The sequence below is a fragment of the Ambystoma mexicanum genome, chromosome 2p (genome assembly GCF_040938575.1).
Source record: "Ambystoma mexicanum isolate Mex_15411 chromosome 2p, UKY_AmexF1_1, whole genome shotgun sequence".
Taxonomy (NCBI): Eukaryota; Metazoa; Chordata; class Amphibia; order Caudata; family Ambystomatidae; genus Ambystoma; species Ambystoma mexicanum.
The window spans coordinates 1371714295-1371734358 of NC_090923.1; the positions used below are offsets into that span (position 1 = coordinate 1371714295).

The following is a 20064-nucleotide window of genomic DNA, read 5'->3' on the forward strand; positions in this document are numbered from 1 at the left end:
CTTTGCGTCTTCTCTCACACATGCCGCTATTAGTACATGCAGACCAGTCTGAATGTATTCCTAACAGATCCACAGCATTTAACCTACAAAGGATATTTTGTGCTGTGCCGTGAATCAACCCCCAGGCCAAGGCAGTCGCAGCATAATTAGTTGCCGAAAAGGCTTTTAATTCAGTGTTGTGGCAATACTTATTTCAGGTGCTCCATCGCTTTGGATTTAGTCCTTACTGTATACTGGCCGAATGGTAAGCGTGCGCACTAATATGATATCTGCACCATTTCGATTGGAGAGGGGAACGCAGCAGGGGTGCCTGCTATCCCCTCGTTTGTTTGGGCTCATGATCGAGCCACTTGCGGCCATAATAAGAAACGACCATGGACACAGAGGGATCAGGATGACTGGACCACCCTCAGGTGATATCATTATACGCTGATGATGCATTGTTATACATTCGGGACCCTGAGCAGAATCTTAGTCCTGTTATGAACGAAATACATCCATTTAAGCATTACGATGGCTATAAAATAATTAGTACTAAATCAGAATGATTCCCTCGTGCGAATTCCACAATGAAACCTATTGATTTCCTGGGATTCTGATGGGTTCCTCTCCCCTTTAAAAATTTGGGGCTCATCATTTGTAAGACTCAACAGTCTCTGTATGCTGATATCTGCAACGTTTACTTACAACATTTAGCCACCAAGTTGAACATATGGGCTGTGCTATCGATATCACTCTATGGGAGACTTTCGCTATTGAAGATGGTGGTGGTTCCAAAATGGTTATATTTCTTTTGCAATATTTTGAAATGACATTCTTTTGGGGCATAGGGCACGGGAATAGCTAGGATCAGCTGGGAGAAAATAACGGAACCTTATGAACGGGGCAGATTGGCGGCTCCTGGTTTTGAGCTATACTATTTAACCATGCAGGCACAATTTGCTGGACATTGGTATACCCCTGGGTCCACAGTGGTACACTTATGCTGGAAAGGTCAACAGAACACTTCCTCTGTGGATATTCCCTTGCATCCCTCCTTCATTTGATAGGGAGATCAGAAGGTCCTGGGGTATAGCAGGGCAGCTGACAATTGGGAACATGTTCCCACAAAGTGCGATTTGTGTCCCTGGAAGACTTCACCAATAAGTTAGGTGGTAGTCCCATTAGGATGCTGCAGTACTGCTGTATGAAAGCAGTGTTTTGCAGCCTGTGGCCCTCTTTTCCAAATAAACCGGAAACCCACGAATGCATAACAGCGATAGTAACGGGGGATGGTGCTAGGCGTTTGGTGTCCAAACTATACAGATTAATTCAAACTCCTCTGAAATCCCAAACTACGGTACGAGAACAATGGAAGAAGGATTTGGGACTTACATTAGATGTTGATAAATGGAAAAGATGCTGTCTACTGACTAAGGAGGTTTTTATGTATGCTAGACTCTAATTAATACAGTTTAAGGTGCTTAACCAGTTGCATTACACCCCGGCCAAACTGGCTACATTTTCTTCTGGATTGGCGACTGTGGTAAATGTGGTAAGGCACTGGCAGATTCCTTCCACATGTATTGGCACTGCCCACTGATTTGACTGTTTTGGAAAAAGATTGCTGCAATATTGGGTGACATTTTAGATATCCTGCCATTGATGACGCCACTCAAATACCTATTAGGGGATATTGGTAAAGTGTCCATAGTCGCACGCTGACTTTTTTACATTGCTTGTGTTATTTGCAAGGAAATGTATCCTACGACACTGGAAATCCAGATGTGCCCATAACAGCGAGGAGTGGCTGAGAGATTTGGTATATACCAATGAAAGGAAGGAATATTGTGTGGCCACAATTACAGTGACTAGTAGACCCAAGAATATATGGAATCCTCTCAGATTATATTTGGCTTGTACTGAACACGATGGGGGGAATGAATAAGGGGGGACCACAGAATGATGGCGTTTATGGAATATAGATCATGGGTTGCTGATGACGTACATGTGTATATAACGATGTCAAATGAACTCATTGCACACGTGTCAAAGATGCTCTGTAATATCACTTTTGCAGTTTTGGTCAACTACACTATGTATGTCTGTTTCAGAAATGAAGGTTAAAAAGAAAAGGGAAAAAAAAAGAAAATGAGTCGGTCCACTCTGGTTGGAATCCTACCTCTCACCTTGAGGTTGCACACAGATTTATGCAACTGACACGCTAATCCAGAGCTGCACATGTCTTTTTCATGCTGTAAAGATCATCTTTTTTTTTTATCCAGGCGAACCCAAGTTTGTAGGTATCTTACTGATATGCAGTGCAGGTTATACTGCATTCTGGGTTGGAGGCGCCCCCTAATATAATCTGCAGTTCACTAATGAATAGTACATTAAGGAATTGCACCAATGGTAATCCTGGGTATCCTCTTTCCAGTATATCAAGAACATTTGGTCAGGGTGAATCTGGACAAGACCACATATGTGAAAAGAATAGGTCTAATCAGTCTATTTTCAAACACAATTACTGTGTATTCTTTTCATAACAATGTGATGTGCATGCCATACATGACATACCATACCATCAGAGTGTAGTGAGCCTAACACATTCTCCATAAAACACAAAACTCTAACAGATAATACATTTAAAAAACATCTGATGATTTATAAAAGACAAAACCTTGTGTTGTCAAGGGTTTCCAGTAACACAATATCCAAAGAGCATACAATGAAGATTTCCCAAACGCATAGCTCAAGTAGTCTTCATTCTATTAAAGACACGGAGGCAAGCATTAAGAATTATGATTTTTGCTTCTTTTATTACTGCTGCCAAAAGCATTTCAAATCTTAAACTCCCCCCACCCCCTTTTTTACATAGCTATAAACAGTGAAAACAAAACATCTATACACAAAGGGAAAGGGGAAACAAAAACCACAAGTCCCATGAGTCTCTGTAATGTGGTAGTCCTGAGCCTCTGTCTCACTCACCAATCATGGCTCCTCCCTAGGTACAAATCCCTGCTTCCCTAGGTCCTTTCCTCTTCTTTTTTAGGTGCATCCTTAAACTCTGCAGAACAGTCTATCATGAAAACAGTCTCAGATGGCTCCTCTGAACTTCCTGAAGAAAAATAAGTGCTGTATGGCAGTAACTATAGTAGCAATCGCCTGAGTATCTTCCCTGCAGGCTCTGTGAATGTCTACTCTCGAATACTCTTCTGGTCCTCTCCTATAGCAAACGGGAGGCATAATGTTAGGGAGGGGAATACGCTGTCATCTGTATCGTAAAATGCCATACTGTTGAACCTTGATACAGCATATTCAATGGGAGGGATAATGCTTGCCTCTGTGTCTTTAAGAGAATCAAGACTGCCTGTGCTGTGCGCTTGAGCAATCTTCATTCTATATTGTGACCGGAGGTGAGCATTATGCTTGTTCAAAGCCCTCTACCACCACTGTGGCAATATTAGAAACTGGATTAAAGTAAAAAAGTCCTGAATACTGAATCGCTTGACCAGTCGGCGGCTTTCATGATCTCCTGCAGTGGAACTCTTGCTGCAAAAGCTCTGTAAGCTATAGCCACTCTGGCTGAGTGAGCTCCAAACACACAAGCATCGATGCCTGCTAGGGCCATTATCTCCCTCACCCATCTCGCTATGGTGGCTGGCGCTACTGCGTGATATGTTTTTCTGTGCGCGATCAATAGTTGCTTGACACTTTTTGGCCTTACTCCTGCTGTTGCTGCCTCATAACTCTTTATGCACTGAGCCACACATAATTTGCTATTGTTAGGGAAATATGGATATAAGACCACCTTGGAGTTGGTTTTCGTACGCTCTGCAATATTAAACGCTATGCCCTCTGGGTAGAACACTTTTCTGTCGATCTCCAAAGCCTTTAAGTCCGAAACCCTTCTACAGGATACGAGGCAAAGTAACGTGGATAACTTCCCTGATAATTGTCTTCCCGACAGAAGGACGTTGCTTGGCCATTGTTCGAACAAACTTAAGACTCTGTTAACATCCTATAAGGAAGAATATTTTGGCTGCGGAGGTCTGCTCACTTTTACTCCCTTTATCAGCCTAACCACTGCTGGATGTCCCCCTACTGGAGCTCTGTCTATTCGCTTGTGACCCGCTGAGATAGCTGACTTATAAGCCCCTACTGTTCGGAATGCTCTACCTTGACTGGGCAGGGTCGCTAGAAAATTTTTCACCCCTAGTATAGGGGCTGAAACGGGAGGAATACCCTCCCCCTGCACTATAACTCCCAGGCTTGCCAAGTGGAACTATATCTCCAAACCGTGGAAGGGGCTCATGATACACTGATAAGATCTGTAGATTTCTCTGAAAGGCCTGGCAAATACCATCTGCGCCTGAAACTCTGCAAGTTATCAGTGTTAGTCTGGTCTTGCACGAGCGGGTGCGGGGCTCCCGAAGGATCTGCTAGGAGATCCGCTCTGTGAGAAATCCTCTGGGGGAAATCTGAAGAAAGTTCCATCAGAACTGAAAATCAAACTGATATATTCTTCTCTAGACAGAAAGGCCAGAAGTCCTTTGCTAGTTCCGCTAGCATTTCTGATTTCGGGCCTCCTAGTTCGTTTATATATCTTACTGCTGAGATGTTGCCCATCCGCAGCAGGATACAGCACTGCGCTTTGTCTTTGGCAAACGCTTTCACTGTGAAAGAACCTGCCAGAAGCTCTAGGCAGTTGATATGAAGCCCTAGTTCTTCTTGTGATCATTTTCCCCCTGTCTGCATCTGCCCGCATCTGGTTGCCCAGCCTGATCTGCTGGCGTCTGACTTTGCGATGAGCTCTGGAACGTCTCCGAAGATGGCTCATCCGCTCCATGCCTCCATATTGTAGAGCCACCAGAGAATCTCTGTCTTGCTGTCCTCTAGTGGTACTAACTGATGGTATCGTCAGCCTTTCTGCAGGTATTTGATTTTGAGCCACTCTAGGGCTCAATAGTGCAGTGGCCTGGGAAAGATTGCTTGGATTGAAGCTGATAGTAGGCCCAAAACCCTGGCTAGATTCTGTATCGATATAACCGGATTCCTGAGCGCTGTTCTCAGATCCTTCTTTATCGATCTCATCTTGGGTGCTGGTAGCTCTAGCATCGTCTTCTTTGTATCTATTATGAAGCCTAAGAATTCTTGGTGAAGGCCCACGCGCAGAGACTAGGCCGACGGGAAGACTTCTGAACTGCCATATCTCCATCCTCCAAACGAACCTCAAGAAGGGACGGTATTCCGCTGCTATTGGTATTGTAAGATATGTGTCCTTTATGTCTAGGCAAGCTAAACAATCTTCCTTCCTGAGCATGTGAGGGTCTGCTTTTTCTAAGACGTTATTCTGCGCTAGAGCTTGAATCTCTGGGTCCAACAGTACGCTCTATGCTTGGAAGATGTGCATACACGGAGGAGACCTGTGCTGCTCGGGTGTCTGTAGGAACTCGAATTTGAAAACCCTGAATAGTTTGCAAGACCCACGTCTCAGAAGACAGCTTGCGCCAATTTCTTATGAAAAGTACTGTTGTCCTTATACTGTTCGAACTCTTATGCGGGGGAGAGAGCGTCCTGTGTGTTTTTCACCCCTGGGGTAGGGGGTAAGAGGTAAGAGGCTGGGCAGGGCTGATTTAGATAAGAAAGCATTCTTAAACCTGTTAAAGGCCTCAGCCACCTTCTGGGGCTTCTCTTTTGTCCCCATCATTGTGCCTGGGGGAGTAGAAGAGGCTTTTCTCTTCCGGGCTGATTTGCTCCCCTTCTAACCCTCTTTAGGAGGCTTATCTGTGAAGGTCCCCTCACCGGGATCTACAAGTTCGCCAGCTTTCTTGCCCAAAACATCGTCTCGGATCTACAGTCTGCCCTGCAATGTTTTGACTCCTTGGGCAACCACCTTCACTAAGGAGTCCCCCACTACCTTCTTTAAGCATTGCGAGAGGTCTGCTTCCTCCTCTCCTACTCCTTGTTCACTTTCATCGCTCCAATTATAATCTCTCATGTCATAAGCCATGTCTCATTATAGCTGTTGGCTGTAGGCTGTGTAGCAGAGAAACTAGGCACTGTCACTCGAAAGGTTTGAGCTGAGACACTATGATGCTCAGTAATAACTCATACTGGCCGTGTTTCGGTTTTAAAAAAATTATATATAATATGCCCCTTAATCCTTGCTGAAACACTGTATTAGCGCATCTTTTTAGCAGCTTTTGCTTGAGCAGCAGAGGAATCGCGTCTAACATTAGTTTCGGAACGTTCCCCTGAGGAGATTGGCACGCATGTGCAGACCGACGCTTACTGCGTCATGAATGCTTCCTGGCGTGTGAGCGGGCCGGCTGGAATACAGCAGGTCAGAATCTAAATAAAATGAACGTTAATGAAGATGTAGAAGCAGACATCGTTGTACTGCCCTCACTAACTCTGCACTGGGATGAATCCATGGAAGGGGAATTGACCTCTGCAGAGTCGTCCTTTGCACCAAAGGTCTGCAAGCCAAATGTTTTGAAGTACAGCTCACTTCATCTAGCATAGTCAATGGTGAGCGGTCATGAGTAGCGCAGGCCAACAATCTGAGGCGTTGAAGGTTGCAGACACCTCCCTGTATGCCGCAGTCTGCTCGTTTCCGCATTACGTGTGAACATTGCGACTACCGGTACCAGCATGCACTGTTGATTTAAAAAGAATTTGCAGTGGATTCTCATCCTGTTCATGCGTTACTTCACTTGAACCCCTGATTTCAGGGAAAAATCATGGCACCTGAAAAAACTTTTAAAAAGTGCACAATTAATGAATGACTTTAATTGACGAAAAGGGACTTTTTATGTCTTCGCTCTAATATTACTCAAAGTCGCAGGGTGGGTTATTTTACTCAACACCTGCAGAATACTGATGAGTGCAGAAAAGCTCAAAATATGGCTTTGTAACAGAGTGTTGTCAATGAAACTGTTATTCTTGAGGGGGCATGTAGAAGTCTGATATCGGTATTTGACCCTGTGCTGTGCACCTGTTATCTTTGACTGCACCTACCTGTTAGGGAGAATTCTCTGTTTAGGCTGAATTTCCTAACCTAGTGAGTCTCGCAGCAGCTTTGCTGGATTTCTGGAGTTTGTTTATTTCTCCTGCCAAGAGGGAGACTCTTTTTCTCCCACTCTTGGGCATGATTTGTGGTGTTCCTTTGAATGTTAATGGCCCTCATTACGACCCTGGCGGAAAGTGACTGACCTGACCGCCATAGCGTAAATAGCGTTTCCGCCATTGCACGACGGAGTAAAGTGCGGCTAATTCCGACGCATCGGGCACGAGCACTACGCCATGGCGGAAGTGCAAAGTCCGCGATGGCGGAAATGTCCCCAAAACGCCCCTCACCGCCGTCGTACGGCGCCCTAGGTGCAATTCCGCCACCCATCTTAGCGGTCACCGTAATGAGCGGCAATCGGAAAGTACGGTGACCGTAAATATACGGAAACGGAAGTAAAAACATGGTCCCGGAACGGGAAACAGCACGCCGTACACCTATAAAATCAGAATTCCCACACAACCATAAAAAATACTACCCTGAGACACATCCCAACCCGTCATCCACCCTAGTGAAAGCAATAAAAATGGGAAAAGTATCGAAAAAAGCGTGCGACCGCAAGCGGCAGGTCCACTTCTCCCGTGAGGAACTCACCGTGCTCACAGAGACCCTCCAGGAGAATGCTGCCGTCGTCTTCTCGACGCAAATGACCAGGACGGCACTTGCGAACAAGAAGGCCATATGGGCCCTGGTGGCACAGCGGGTAAGTGCGGTGGAGACCGCACCCCGCAACCCACAGCAATGCAGAAAGCGATGGGACGACTTGCGGATACGCGTACGGAGCATACTATCCGCCAACCGTAACATTGCCACAGCTACCGGGGGAGGATCGGAATCACCCATCAAGTTGACCCCCTGGGAAGAAATCTGTGCCTCCACCATTGGAATGGAGAGTATAGAGGGAGTCGGAGGGATGGAGAAAGGAGTGCAGACATCCGAAGAATCAGGTAGGTGGCCCAAATAAAACAATGCTAAATCCACAATGTCCAATCATGTGAAGTACCATGTGTCCACATAGTGCAACAGTAACACATGTCCAGGAGAACGTCCACATACATTGGCCTGATAGCGCACTTTAAAAGTCACATTAAATACATAAATAATTAAAAATCCTAAAAACACCCTCTACACGTGCAGCAGGCACACCCTAACTGCAGGCTGCAAAACAACTGCATCCTCAATCCACACAAAAATGAAACCACCTCCAAGGCCCTGACCCAAATCACCCTCAGGTACCACCCCAATGCATGTGATACATTGCCATTCCAATTTCCACAGACCCATTAATAACGCTCGCCCTCCTTTACTCCACCACAGGGTCCGATACAAACGACGAGCTCCAGGACACCCCTACCAGCACACCTGCAAAGAGGGCCAAGACCAACGGCCAAAGACCCTCCACCTCAGCTGCACGGATCAAGACACGGCAGCAGCACAAATCAAGTGGCAGCACACAGGAGGGAACTTCAACAGGCACCCCAGCAGCCAGCATGCCCACAACAGCACCACCACAGGTCCCCCCAATGGATGCCACAGAAGGCACTGCTTCTGCTGGCAGCAGCACCATAGGTGACACTGCATTAATGGCAGCATGCTCCGACACAGAAAACGGGGATGTCGATGTAGGATCCATCCATGACCTGTCTCAATCCCCCTGTTTGTTTCATCCCGTACACCATGAGGATACCACGCAGGGGCACCCACAAGACGACGACTGGCCATCCCCCACAAGCCCTGTGGCAAGGCAACATGAGGTGATCAGCCCCTCTGTGACACCACCGCAAATGGCCATGGCACAGCAGAGGCAACAGTCCCTCGACCAGGTGATCGTGCAACAGCAGCAACTGGCCACGCTCCTCAAGGACCATGCTGATGAATGTGGGGGTACTAAGGCAGCCATAGAAACATCAACTGAGACACTTAGGGCAGAAATGGAGAGAAGTACAGAGACACTAAGGGCACAAATGGAGAGAAGCACCGAGAGCCTGAGAGTACAAATGGAGAGAAGCACCGAGAGCCTGAGGGGGGAACTGCATGCGACGTCCAAAGACGTATGTGCTGAACTTGCCGCTGTGCGCCGTGTGCTCACTGAGCTCTCACAAACCCTTAGGGACATGCATGGACGTGAGCAGGCAGAGACATCATCCGTTGCAAGTTCCGTCCAGGGCAGCCCCCAACGTAGATCTGGGAGGAACCTGCGCTCCACAGGCAGGGGTGCCCCTGATACCCGGAGAGGGGGCTTGCAATAGCGTCTGCCCACTGACAATGAGCATTGTTGGACACTGGTGTTCGGGGGGGAGGTAGGAGGGTGGAGGGGGTGTGTTGGGCTCACTTGGGTGGCGGGTCGATGGGGTGTGTAACATAATTTCACATATGCTATAAACATTGCACAATCATCCAATGAGATGTGTGGACATTGATCTTTGTGTACGAGGCCTTTATAGGCGTACAGTCCATATTGTGCATGTTCCAGACACACACAGTGCCACAAGTCCCGTGTCCATGTATCAGCCACCAGGCGTGAGTGCTAGAAGCATGAATCAATGAGAATCTGATGAATGTCACGGCCCTCCTGTGCCTCGTGGACTCCTTGAGGTGCTGCCACATCCCCACCCTCATCATGACCATCTTCAGGTGCTTGCAGTTCTGCGTCAGGGGGCATGGGCACATTTCTACGTACGCACATGTTGTGTAGCATGACACATGCCATGACCATCTTTGCAACCTTCTCATGGCGGTACAGGAGTGCCCCGCCAGACCTGCTGAGGCAGCGGAAACAAGTCTTCAGTAGGCCGAATGCCTGTTCTATGACTACACGGGTACGTGAGTGGGCATGGTTGTAGTCCTCCTCATGCTGGTTCTGTGGGTTCCGGAGTGGTGTAAGGAGCCATCTCTTCAGTGGATACCCGGCATCACCTGTATGTGGACAATAAAGGATGTTTGTGGAATGACATTGCTACGTACGCACCCCCCCCTTCCTGCCAGGTCATTGCCGCATCACATACCCCACATTATCATGCATGAAATGAGACTCACCGAGTAGCCAGGATCTGTTCCCTGCGTGTCGCTCCATGTAGCGTGGTATTGTAGAGTTCCTCAAGACCATAGAATCATGGGTTGATCCAGGAAATCGGGCACAACCATGTGTAATGATCCTGTTGGAGTCACACACCATTTGTACATTAAGAGAATGAAATTGTTTTCGGTTGCGGTACTGGGCCTCCATGGCATGTGGGACGACCAATTCCACATGGGTGCAGTCGATGGCACCAATGCAACCCGGTATGCCGCCAAGTGCATGGAATCCCACTTTTGTGTTCGTAATTTCCTGCTCCGAGCGTGGTAGAGAGATGTAGTCGTCTGCGTGCTTCAGGAGGGCATCGAGCACTTGCAATAGTGTCCGTGAGAACACTGGCTGTGAAATGCCATGCAACTGTCCGACTGTGTGCTGGTAGGTGCCTGTGGCCAGGAAGTGGAGTACAGACACCACCTTCAGTAGGGGTGGGATGGCGGTTGGGCTATCTATCATGCTGACAAGGTCAGCCTGTGTCATGTCCACAATGGCGGTTATGGTGTCCCGGTCCAAACGGTAGAGGGTGTGGATCTGCTCTTCCGTGAGGTTGAACGGATGTGCTCGGAGGCGTGGGATTGCGGGCTGCCTGCGTGGTGGTAGTGGCTGTGCTGGCGGGCCTTGCTGGCCCTGCCTTGCCCTCCTCCTCCTCCTGCGTCTCCTCTGTGCGGCCGGTTGTTGTAGTAGTTGGTGTTCGTCTTCTTCTTGAAGTTGGAGTACTTGCAGTGCTATCAGGTCCCCCAGGGCCAACATCGCTAGTCCTGCCGGTAGCATTTTGGAGTGGGTGTGGTTGTGGGAGGGGGTTGGGTGTGCAATTTATGTGTTTTCAGGCTGTATAGCCTCCACCTGTGGTGATTCATTCCACCTGTGCAAGCTGCAATCCCCTTTGGGCGAGCACGTCCCGCACACAACGCTGCAATTCGACGCATGGCATCTTGCTATTACAATCATGTATTTGATCCCGATGGCAGTGAAATATTGGTTCATATGTTCATTCTGCTATGGTCCCATTGTTTCACATACTATCTTTGCAGTCGCGAACAAACTTGTGAAGGGTCAGTGGAATGTAGTACTCGATTAACGGTGGACCCTCATGCAGCACTGTACCGAGGTTCACCGACGGGCGGGGCGTCCCATTTGTGAGTGAAGCCAGTTGCCATTTTCACACACTGCCGCACTACATGGATGAATTTGTGATTTCAAGCGGTCACAGATGCCTTTTCGACGTGATGTTGCAAATGAGGAATTCGAAGGACGGCACTTTCGGTTTTCAGCTAGCGGCGAGGAGACGCCCACAGGTCTGACTGCAAATATAACGTTCTATTGTTTAATGTCCTTGGGACAGGGGCCATGGCGTGAATGCAATGATTGATATGAATAGTATGGGATGCGCAATAGCGTTAGTGGACGATAAGGCAGGACGTTCCCAAATACATGTTACTTCACAACACTGGAATTCCGGCCTGGAGCACAGTGGATTTTGCCGACTGCATTACGCACAGACTCAATGGAAATTTCACATGTTATGTGAGTAAATAATCAGGCGTTTTCATTCCGGGATGAGGGAATGATGTATGGATGCACGGACAGATGATTTAATGGAGAGTTTGCCATGTACAGGGCTTTTTGGAATCTATCCATCTCCCCTGCGCTATGTGATGCAGAGCTGCCATAGTGGGACCATCGTCTATCTGCCCTTGTTGAACCCTCCCTGTCTCGACGCGCCTTCAAACACTTGTGTCTATGCACGTTACTAATCCCATCTAATGGATTCTGTTTTGACAGACGCATGCACACAAACACTCGTTTGTAATAGTGTTTTCACCTCGATTTTTATAGTTATGATTCGCAAGTGATTTTTGGGTGGGAATAATCCTTTTGAGTGGGCTAGCATGCATATGGCTGTGGATTTAGTGTGATCATTGAAGTGAGTAATTCAAATGAAGTTCTGATGCCCATACTATTCTTTTTCATTTCATTTGGGTGACAGGTATCTCCTCCCCTTTTGCCGCTGCCATCTGTATGCCACTCCTGCAGATGGCTTTTACTCCCGACACCTGCTGCTTCGTGTTAATCAGTGGAGCACCATTACGATCTTATGGGACGATCGCCAATGGGCCACATGCCCTTACGCAGTACTAGTGGCTAGGAGCAACATATCGACCTTTCAGCTGGACTAGTGCCTACCTAATGGGACGGCCCTGCGGTTCTAGGCGCTTCCATGTTGCCTTTTTGAACGTGAATGTAGCCCCTGTGTACCATGAAGGAACAGGGCGTCACACAAGAAGAAGCTGGTCATTTATTGCGGATGCATATTCCTATTTGTGGAGCGATGTATTGTGAGAAGATCTGCATTGGGTTCCGGATTCTGAGTATAGTTGCGTGGTACTGTACTGGGCGCGTTTGCCTACGAAGCCCAGTGTGGTCAGGGATAGGGGCTACCATTATGACTGTTTTAATGATGTCATGCTCAGGGGCGGGGGATTAGCTTTTGTGTAACAGATGCCGGTCAGCCAGGTGGATTGGTGGAATGATGTGATTATCAGAATATGGCTGGTCACAGGTGCCTGTGTTTGCGTGCGTTTCTTGGAGGGAGACTGAGGTCATGTCCATTGGAATAGCTTCTGTATTCGTGCCATCTGTGCCCTGCAGCTCCCATTGGCCCCTCTTGAGATGAGCCTGGCTGCTCAGTCACTCTGCCAACTTGTGTGGTACATGCTTATGCTGATGGTTGGTTTGTTTACTGGCAGGAGTACAGGACTGGTGCAGTCTCACTCAGGATACTGCTTTGAATGTTGCCTTACACTGGTGTCAGTCGATGGGGGGGCCTGTTTTTGTTTGTCTCATATTTCAGTTCATGTTGCTGGACTTGAACCTTCACATGCCTGTGCTGCATCAGTGCGGCAATGGTGCCATGGCAAATATGGATGGCCACTCACAAGGCACTTGGAGCCCCTAGATTCATTTGTTCGTTGGCATGCATGGGTGACTTGTACATTTCACTGGTTGCACTGTGTGACTTCATTGCACCTACGAGGAGTTGTGCAATGTGGCCAGGGAGTGGTGTACAGGCACTCAGTAGGGCCTTTTACGGTTGGTTCGCGATGCCGTACTTCTCACCATGGCGGAATGGTACTTTCCGCCATGCTTGATGGCGTTAGGTACATGTCCGCTAGGGTCAGAATTCGCGTACCGTTGCGCCATGGTGGTAATTACGGTTTGGCATGGCGCGCGTGCGCGTACTTGGTGCAGTTAGCGTTGGCGTTCACTACGGTGTCGCTAATGGCATCGTACTTTACGGTGACGGGTCATAATCGCACCGAGCGCTATTCGATGGCGGTATTGCATTTCCGCCATCGTTTTTCGATTTCCGCCAGGGTCGTAATGAGGGCCAATGTGTTTTATGTGCTATGGGGTCCTTTATTCCATAGGGTCTCATGTGTTTTTCCTATATGTGTTACACAGCACCCTCCGTGCAGTAACACCGGGGTGTCATAGTGACCCCCCCACCATAGACTACATACCCTGGGGCTGACTACTGTCTCCCAGGGCATGTAAAGTCACCATTGGCTTTACTAGTCCCAAATTACTAACAGAACCAGTACAAACCTTCATATTGTGGACGTACTGGTAGGTGCAATTCGATTTCCCCTGGGTCTGTTATTCGAGGGGGCACTGTCCTGTCCCCCCTCGTCGAGTTTTGGCTGGTGGCAGTGGATACTACTTTTTATATTCAACCGCAAATATATCTCTGTGGGATTTTCCCATTGTTCGAGGCTAATACTTTTTAACATAGCCTCTAACATACTGCCGGTTTATTTATTTAATATTAATTCACTGGTTGGTATTTTCTGCCAGAACTCGGTTTTAAAATGGCGTTTGTGTTCGCCTCTGTAACTCCAAACAAAAGGTCGAGCCCTTTGTTCCACTTTTTGGCGGGCTTCTCCACAGAAGCCTCCAAAAGTGGTGCCACTCTGTCTGGGTACCAGAGGGGGTGTGGGAGGGGGTTTAGGCACCCTGGACTGAGTTACCTTGGTAACTCAAGTCGCACTCTGGTGTGATTGGCCCAAGTGGCTCACCACTTAGCATGTTTGATTGACAGCTAGGCTGAGTGAATGGGGGTGTGCTGCATAAAAGCAGGGCTTCTTGGACTGGAACTTCAGAAGTCGCCACAGGACCTGAAAATCTGATGAGGGAGAAGCTGAGCCGACCTGCTACGACGACACCACCGGTGGAGCCCTGCTGAACCGACTCACCACTTCCCCACGACAGAGGAGATCTCCCTGCTGGAGAGTCTTCTTCCCCTGACTGGTGGGCACAACCAGTTTACCTTCTTTTCTCGCATCCCAGGACGTCTTATGGTCGAATTGCCCGTGCCAAGTACCCCGGCAACCAGATAGCCACTTACCACTGGACCGCAAATAAAAGGACCGCTCCTTTTAATTGAGAACTCCGCGGCTGGTTTCTTCCCTGGCAGTGCAACGGACTCCTGCTTTCCTCCCCGATGAGATCCTCTCTTCCTCCGGACGAAGCACCGACTTGCACCCGCTGCCAGGAACAACTGCCCCGCTGGAGCGTTCTCACAATTTTAAGGTACCGGTCTGCCAGGCCTCCCTTTCTAAAGATTGCTACAAGGTAACAATAACCCCTTAACCTTCTGGACTGGGATGGCCGCCTTGACCATCTAACTGGTCCCTTTCTTTTTGGTCCAACTCTTTCTGAACTTATTGCGAGACTTTTGGGCACTTTGAACCGTGTGACCTTGGACACATTTCGACCGGAGCCTCATAAAGTGGGTCCGGCCTTGTTAACTTTGACTTTACGGTTTTAACCTGCCTTCTCCTCCTACTGTGTTCTTCTGACAGTGTTGGGATCTGTTTCTATCTTTGCTCTGCCTTTCTCTCCCTTGTAAACCGATTAATTAGAGTGCCATCTTCGTTAAGCGCTCACCGCTGTCTGAAAATAAGTGTTGCTTTACTTAAGACTTGTCTAACTAATCGTTGAAGGGAGTGTACATCTTTTAGTGACCATGTATTTGAACTGCTTGATATTAGTGCCAGTGTGTTTTACTAGATGTGGTTTTAAATAAATAATTATATTTCTTTTACACCAAGCTCTGGTCAGTGTTTGCTTGTTCTACTGCGTTCTTTTGACCTATTGTGAATACTCTGTATACTGCCTAACTCTTCTTGAGAGAAGTCTGACTGCTCAGCCACAGCTACCAGGTAAATCTGGGTGGTACAGACTGCTACCAATTGGGTTTACTGCCAACCACCTGTAGTCTTAAATCTTTTGCAGTGGTCCCAGAGGGAACTGCACAGGTTTCTGCCTAACACTACCCACGCAGACCATTCTAGCACAAAGCCTTTTGCGATTGGTCGGGGTTAATAGTAGGCCGTGCTTTCGTTCATCTGCCACCTGGCAGTTACATGTAAATGCTTCCGTGTTGACCTTACTTTGCTACAGACATGCACTGCAGACCACATTTCCTGTTTGTTTTAAAGGAAACTTAGCCTGGCATGCTGCTTGCCCAATGCTTTGCTTTCTCTAAGACTACATGCAGGTACTTCACTAGCGGCTGATGGAAAAAAAAACAGTTTGCAGAGGCCTGCGTTCCCAGTCTCTCTAACTCCTAGTGGGATGTGAAAGAGGACCCTTGAAGGCATCTCCTCTACTCATGGTTTCGGGGAGAGCTTGTTAATACATTGGTGTTGGACCACTGGCCCTCTTAATTGCCATACCAATTACTCTCTTTGGTGGCACTTTGGGCTGAATGGACTGGGACTGCTAAGCTCATTGGTGACCTGTGACTGCCTGCACGGTTTGTTTTAGGGTGAATCTATGCAGCTATTGGGCGACACGGTGGTGGGACCGGGCAATGAGTTGCAAAATTGCTCAAGTGTGAGCGTGTACTTCACTTCCTCCAGTGTAATGCTGTCTGTCCCTTTGGCCAAGGCACTTTGGATCATCTGAGACCGTGGTCTCTGTATTTCCCCACCTGTAAGTGTAGGTCACGGAGTAATTGCCAGTGATTCTCTGCGTTGTTGCCCAACTTCTCCACCCAGGACCTCTTTCTTACGCTCTTCCTAAACGGTCCCTCCTTCTGGGTACAACATTTGAAAGGCTGCTGGCAGCTCACCCATTAGGAGAGTGATGAAGCACCCCCATGTTCTTTACCTCATTTCACAGTCTTGGCGGCAATCTTAGAATTTTTGAAAAAGGCACCTCTGTCTACTCCTTTGTAATATCGTCGAAGTACTGTTGGAGCTCAATGAGGAGATCTTCTGAAGTGTCTTCTGACCTTCTGAAATGTACGATTTCTCGAACACTAGTGGGCTTGGCCTTTGTGATTCTGCTTCTACTTTGTGATTGTGCTACTGCCTCCTTTAATTCATGGATCACTTTGTTGTCAGCTGACCAATTCCTGAAGGAGTCTTTCCAGCAACATCTAGCGTCCCTGGATGGCTGTACCCACAAACGATTCTGGACGCTTCCTCGTAGTTAGTGGGGTTGTGATAGAACTGCGACTCAGGCCTTCTGAAATGTCTTATCTTCAGAACACGAGCACGCTTGCTAGTTCTGGGTGTCTGGGGCGGCCTACTTCTGGGTAGGCAAGGAGGGTGTTATCCCAGTAAAATATCTGGTGGTCCCGCAACTCTGTGCTTTCCTGACCTCTCATCTGGAACTCTTATTAGACCATGCTGAGGCAAACTCTTCTTCATTGTCAGCTGTGTGGATTAAGGCATCCTCCTCTGGGGTGGAGTATATGGTCAGTCTGACTAAAAGCTGAGGCGGGCCTGGATATCGCAGTCTGGTCAGGAGGGGCTTTGGGCCAACCTGTCTCTGAACTGACGCTTTGTTTCCCTCTATGGGAGTAGAAAATAAATGTGGATGTCTTGATCTACTGGGCCGGATTCCGGTATCCCTACAAAATATCCCCCACCAAAAATATCGCCGTACATATGACCTTTTGTCTCGCCATGGGTGATATTTTTGGGGAGGATATTTTGTGGGAGCGGGGGTTGCGGGGGTGTGCCCTGCAGGGTCCATGGGTCAATATCGCTGCAAAAATATGGTGATATTTTTGTATCGTGATATTTTTGCGGGGATATTAACACATGGAACCCAGATTCCTACAGCTGGGGCTAACCTTTACTTGACCAAGGTTTGTGACCCCAATTCTCACACCACGGGTCGCGGCGTAGGAGTCATAGGCCAACTCAAAGCCAAAGTATTGGCTCTGACTCTTTTACTAGATATAACCAAAAAGCCCATAGGAGTAGGTTTGATCCAGCCATTGGGGCAGGGTTCTGTCGTAGTCACAAAATGGAGCATTTTTACTTAGGTCTGTGGTCTGCAGTCCTTCACCTTCTCTCCCTGAATAAATCTGCCTTGCAGCAGCAAAATAGTCACTTGCAGTCTTTGGGGATTTAAGGGTCCTACACTTCTTTCTTGGCATCTTGAGGGGCTTTTTTGTCTTAGCTTGTAAGGAGGTTGACTTGATCTACTTAGGCTGCCAGAATTACTGACACCAGCAACCAAGGGTAATCTTGATGGGTGATCAAGTGTCACTCTTTCTCTGCTCCTCGACCCAGGACTCGCAGCCTTGAGTTGCCACATGACCCCTCTCCACCGCTGAGATTCTGCTTCAAGGGCCATACATTCTTTTGCCATTCTCTCCTTTCCTCCTCCTCTCCTCTCTTCTGCTTATTGCTCCTCTGCTTCTCTTCTCGCTGGGCTCCTTGCCATTACACTGTGCAGCTAGTTCCTTTACCTCACCTCTACACCCCTCTCCCCGTCTAACTCCTGCACCATCCCAATTACTCCTTATATCTCTATTCCGCCTCCTCTCTGGCACTGTTTCTGCTCCCCAGCATTTGCCTCCTCAACCTGAGTGTTTGAAGTGATTAGGGACTACATGGAATGGCATTCTTCTACGGTTCTAAAAACGAATCGGTTGTTCCCTTACTTTTATCCCATGGAGTACATTTCCTGGTCTCTGGTTGTTGATTTTGTTTTTGCTGGTGCTGGCCTTCCTTAGCTGCCGTGTGCATGTGTGATGGCTTCCTTTGGGGGATGAAATGCTGAAGTTTCCTATTGAGTCTCGTGATACTGCTCGCCATTTCACTACGCCACTTAAATTAATCCTTGGTACTGGGGATGTCGTGTACCTCATTTCCTCTACCCGCAGTTCAGTAAAACGGCCTCACACCGTGGAACAGGTGATGGGAGACGCTGATGCGGCCAATCGGGCTGCATGTTCCACTGGCCCGGTCTGCGGGAACTCACCCAGAAGTGACACCACAGACAACTAAAGCGTGGCTCTTGTCTAGTGGAAGCCACGCGTAACCATTTGGTTGAATATATATCACAGTGGTTGAAAGCTACTGTGAAAAAGTCCCTTACCTTATTATGGAGACATCCAGTGGGGTGACAAGAGGAGCGGGAGACTTCTCCCAAGTGAGTGAATGCTGGCACTGGGGGCAATAAGGGGAGTATTGCCTGGTCACCGTCACTTAGTCATTTTAACTATGCAGGAGATAGTCCCATGCTGAAAGACATAAGTCCTACTGGCCATTTAAGGGATTAAGGGCCTTGTCTGGAGACCCACCTCCTCGCACAGCACTCTGCACCCTGCCCCAACCCAGACTCTGCACGATACAGGTGTGTGACACAAAAAGGATGGTCCCCTGAATGAACAAAATTTAAATTTTAATTCTATGGAGCCACACCCCCGCTAGAGCATGTGGCTATCGTCAATTATATTTGAATAAATCTATAATGTGGCACACAAACAAATATAAAATGAATTATTTATTCAGTAGGCAATAAGTCCTACAACAATACATATTCAAATTATATTAAAGTCTGCTTCAAATTACACAGATACACTAGATAAAGAGACAAATCATAAAACCACATCTCGGACCGGTGAATCAAAGCAAATAATACATTTGAAAAAGCCTATTGTATAGGCTAGAACATTTGAATACAATTTAGAAAAATGTCTTTGTAACAAAACCAAATTTTATAAGTCACAGGTTGGAGACATAATATCGCAACAAAGGATTGTCTGATTGACACAGGTAAAGGAACTAAATCCTGTACTATTGACCCTGTCTAGCTGAATGTAACTGAGTAACCAAAAGCCAATGTTGCACGAATAGTAAAGAAACAAATATAATATATATACAGATCTAGATACATATCCCAGGTCTACGTTCGACACACATTGACAATTCCCGGAAGGTTGTGTAGAGCTGGGGTTGTCAAGACAGAACGTTTCGGTATGAGATGAAGTAGACTGCCTTCTTCAGGACCCAAAGGGAAGTTGGAGCTTGTATATATTGGATCTGCAAGCAAAGCTACAGAGCGGTCAAGCACTTAGTGACCACGAAGTGGATCCCGAACAGAACAGGTATCCTAGTATGGGTGTATGAATCAAACTGGGCCACATCCCACTTTGAGTCAGTGGTGGGCTTAGCCGATGTTCAAGACACTCAAAGCGTGCACATGCCTACTTACAACCCGCTGGATAGGGGAGAAGATTAAGGTTAATATATCCCTCCGTGTTTATCTGCAGTCAGAGGCAGCCAATGACCCCTTCACACATCGATTAGTCAAATATGGACCCGCAACTCCTCTATGGCGTCTTGTTTAAATCAAAGCGTGCAGACACAGTGCATTTGTCTAGTAGCAGCCGTACCAAAACTGTGATGCGGCCAGCAGCACTGTGCACGCTGAATAGAACTTCGTGTCTCGGCACACCAAGCTTCTACTTCGTGAAATAACGCAATGCTGCCACGATACAGGCCCAGGCTAACCAGAAGTTAGCGTAACAATTCTTTTTTTTTTAAAACTTTTATTTTTAGTTGGCAGAAGTTAGTTTGTTTATTTATTTGTTTGTTTGTTTATTTATTTTTATAGCGCTCTTGACCCAGGG

At 47.6% G+C, this 20064-nt stretch overlaps 1 protein-coding gene across 2 annotated transcripts in view; it reads left to right on the top strand.

Annotated features, from left to right (window-relative positions):
• MAP2K3 (mitogen-activated protein kinase kinase 3) overlaps positions 1-20064 on the top strand; it is a 371386-nt gene that overhangs the window by 75930 nt on the left and 275392 nt on the right. The window lies entirely within an intron of this gene.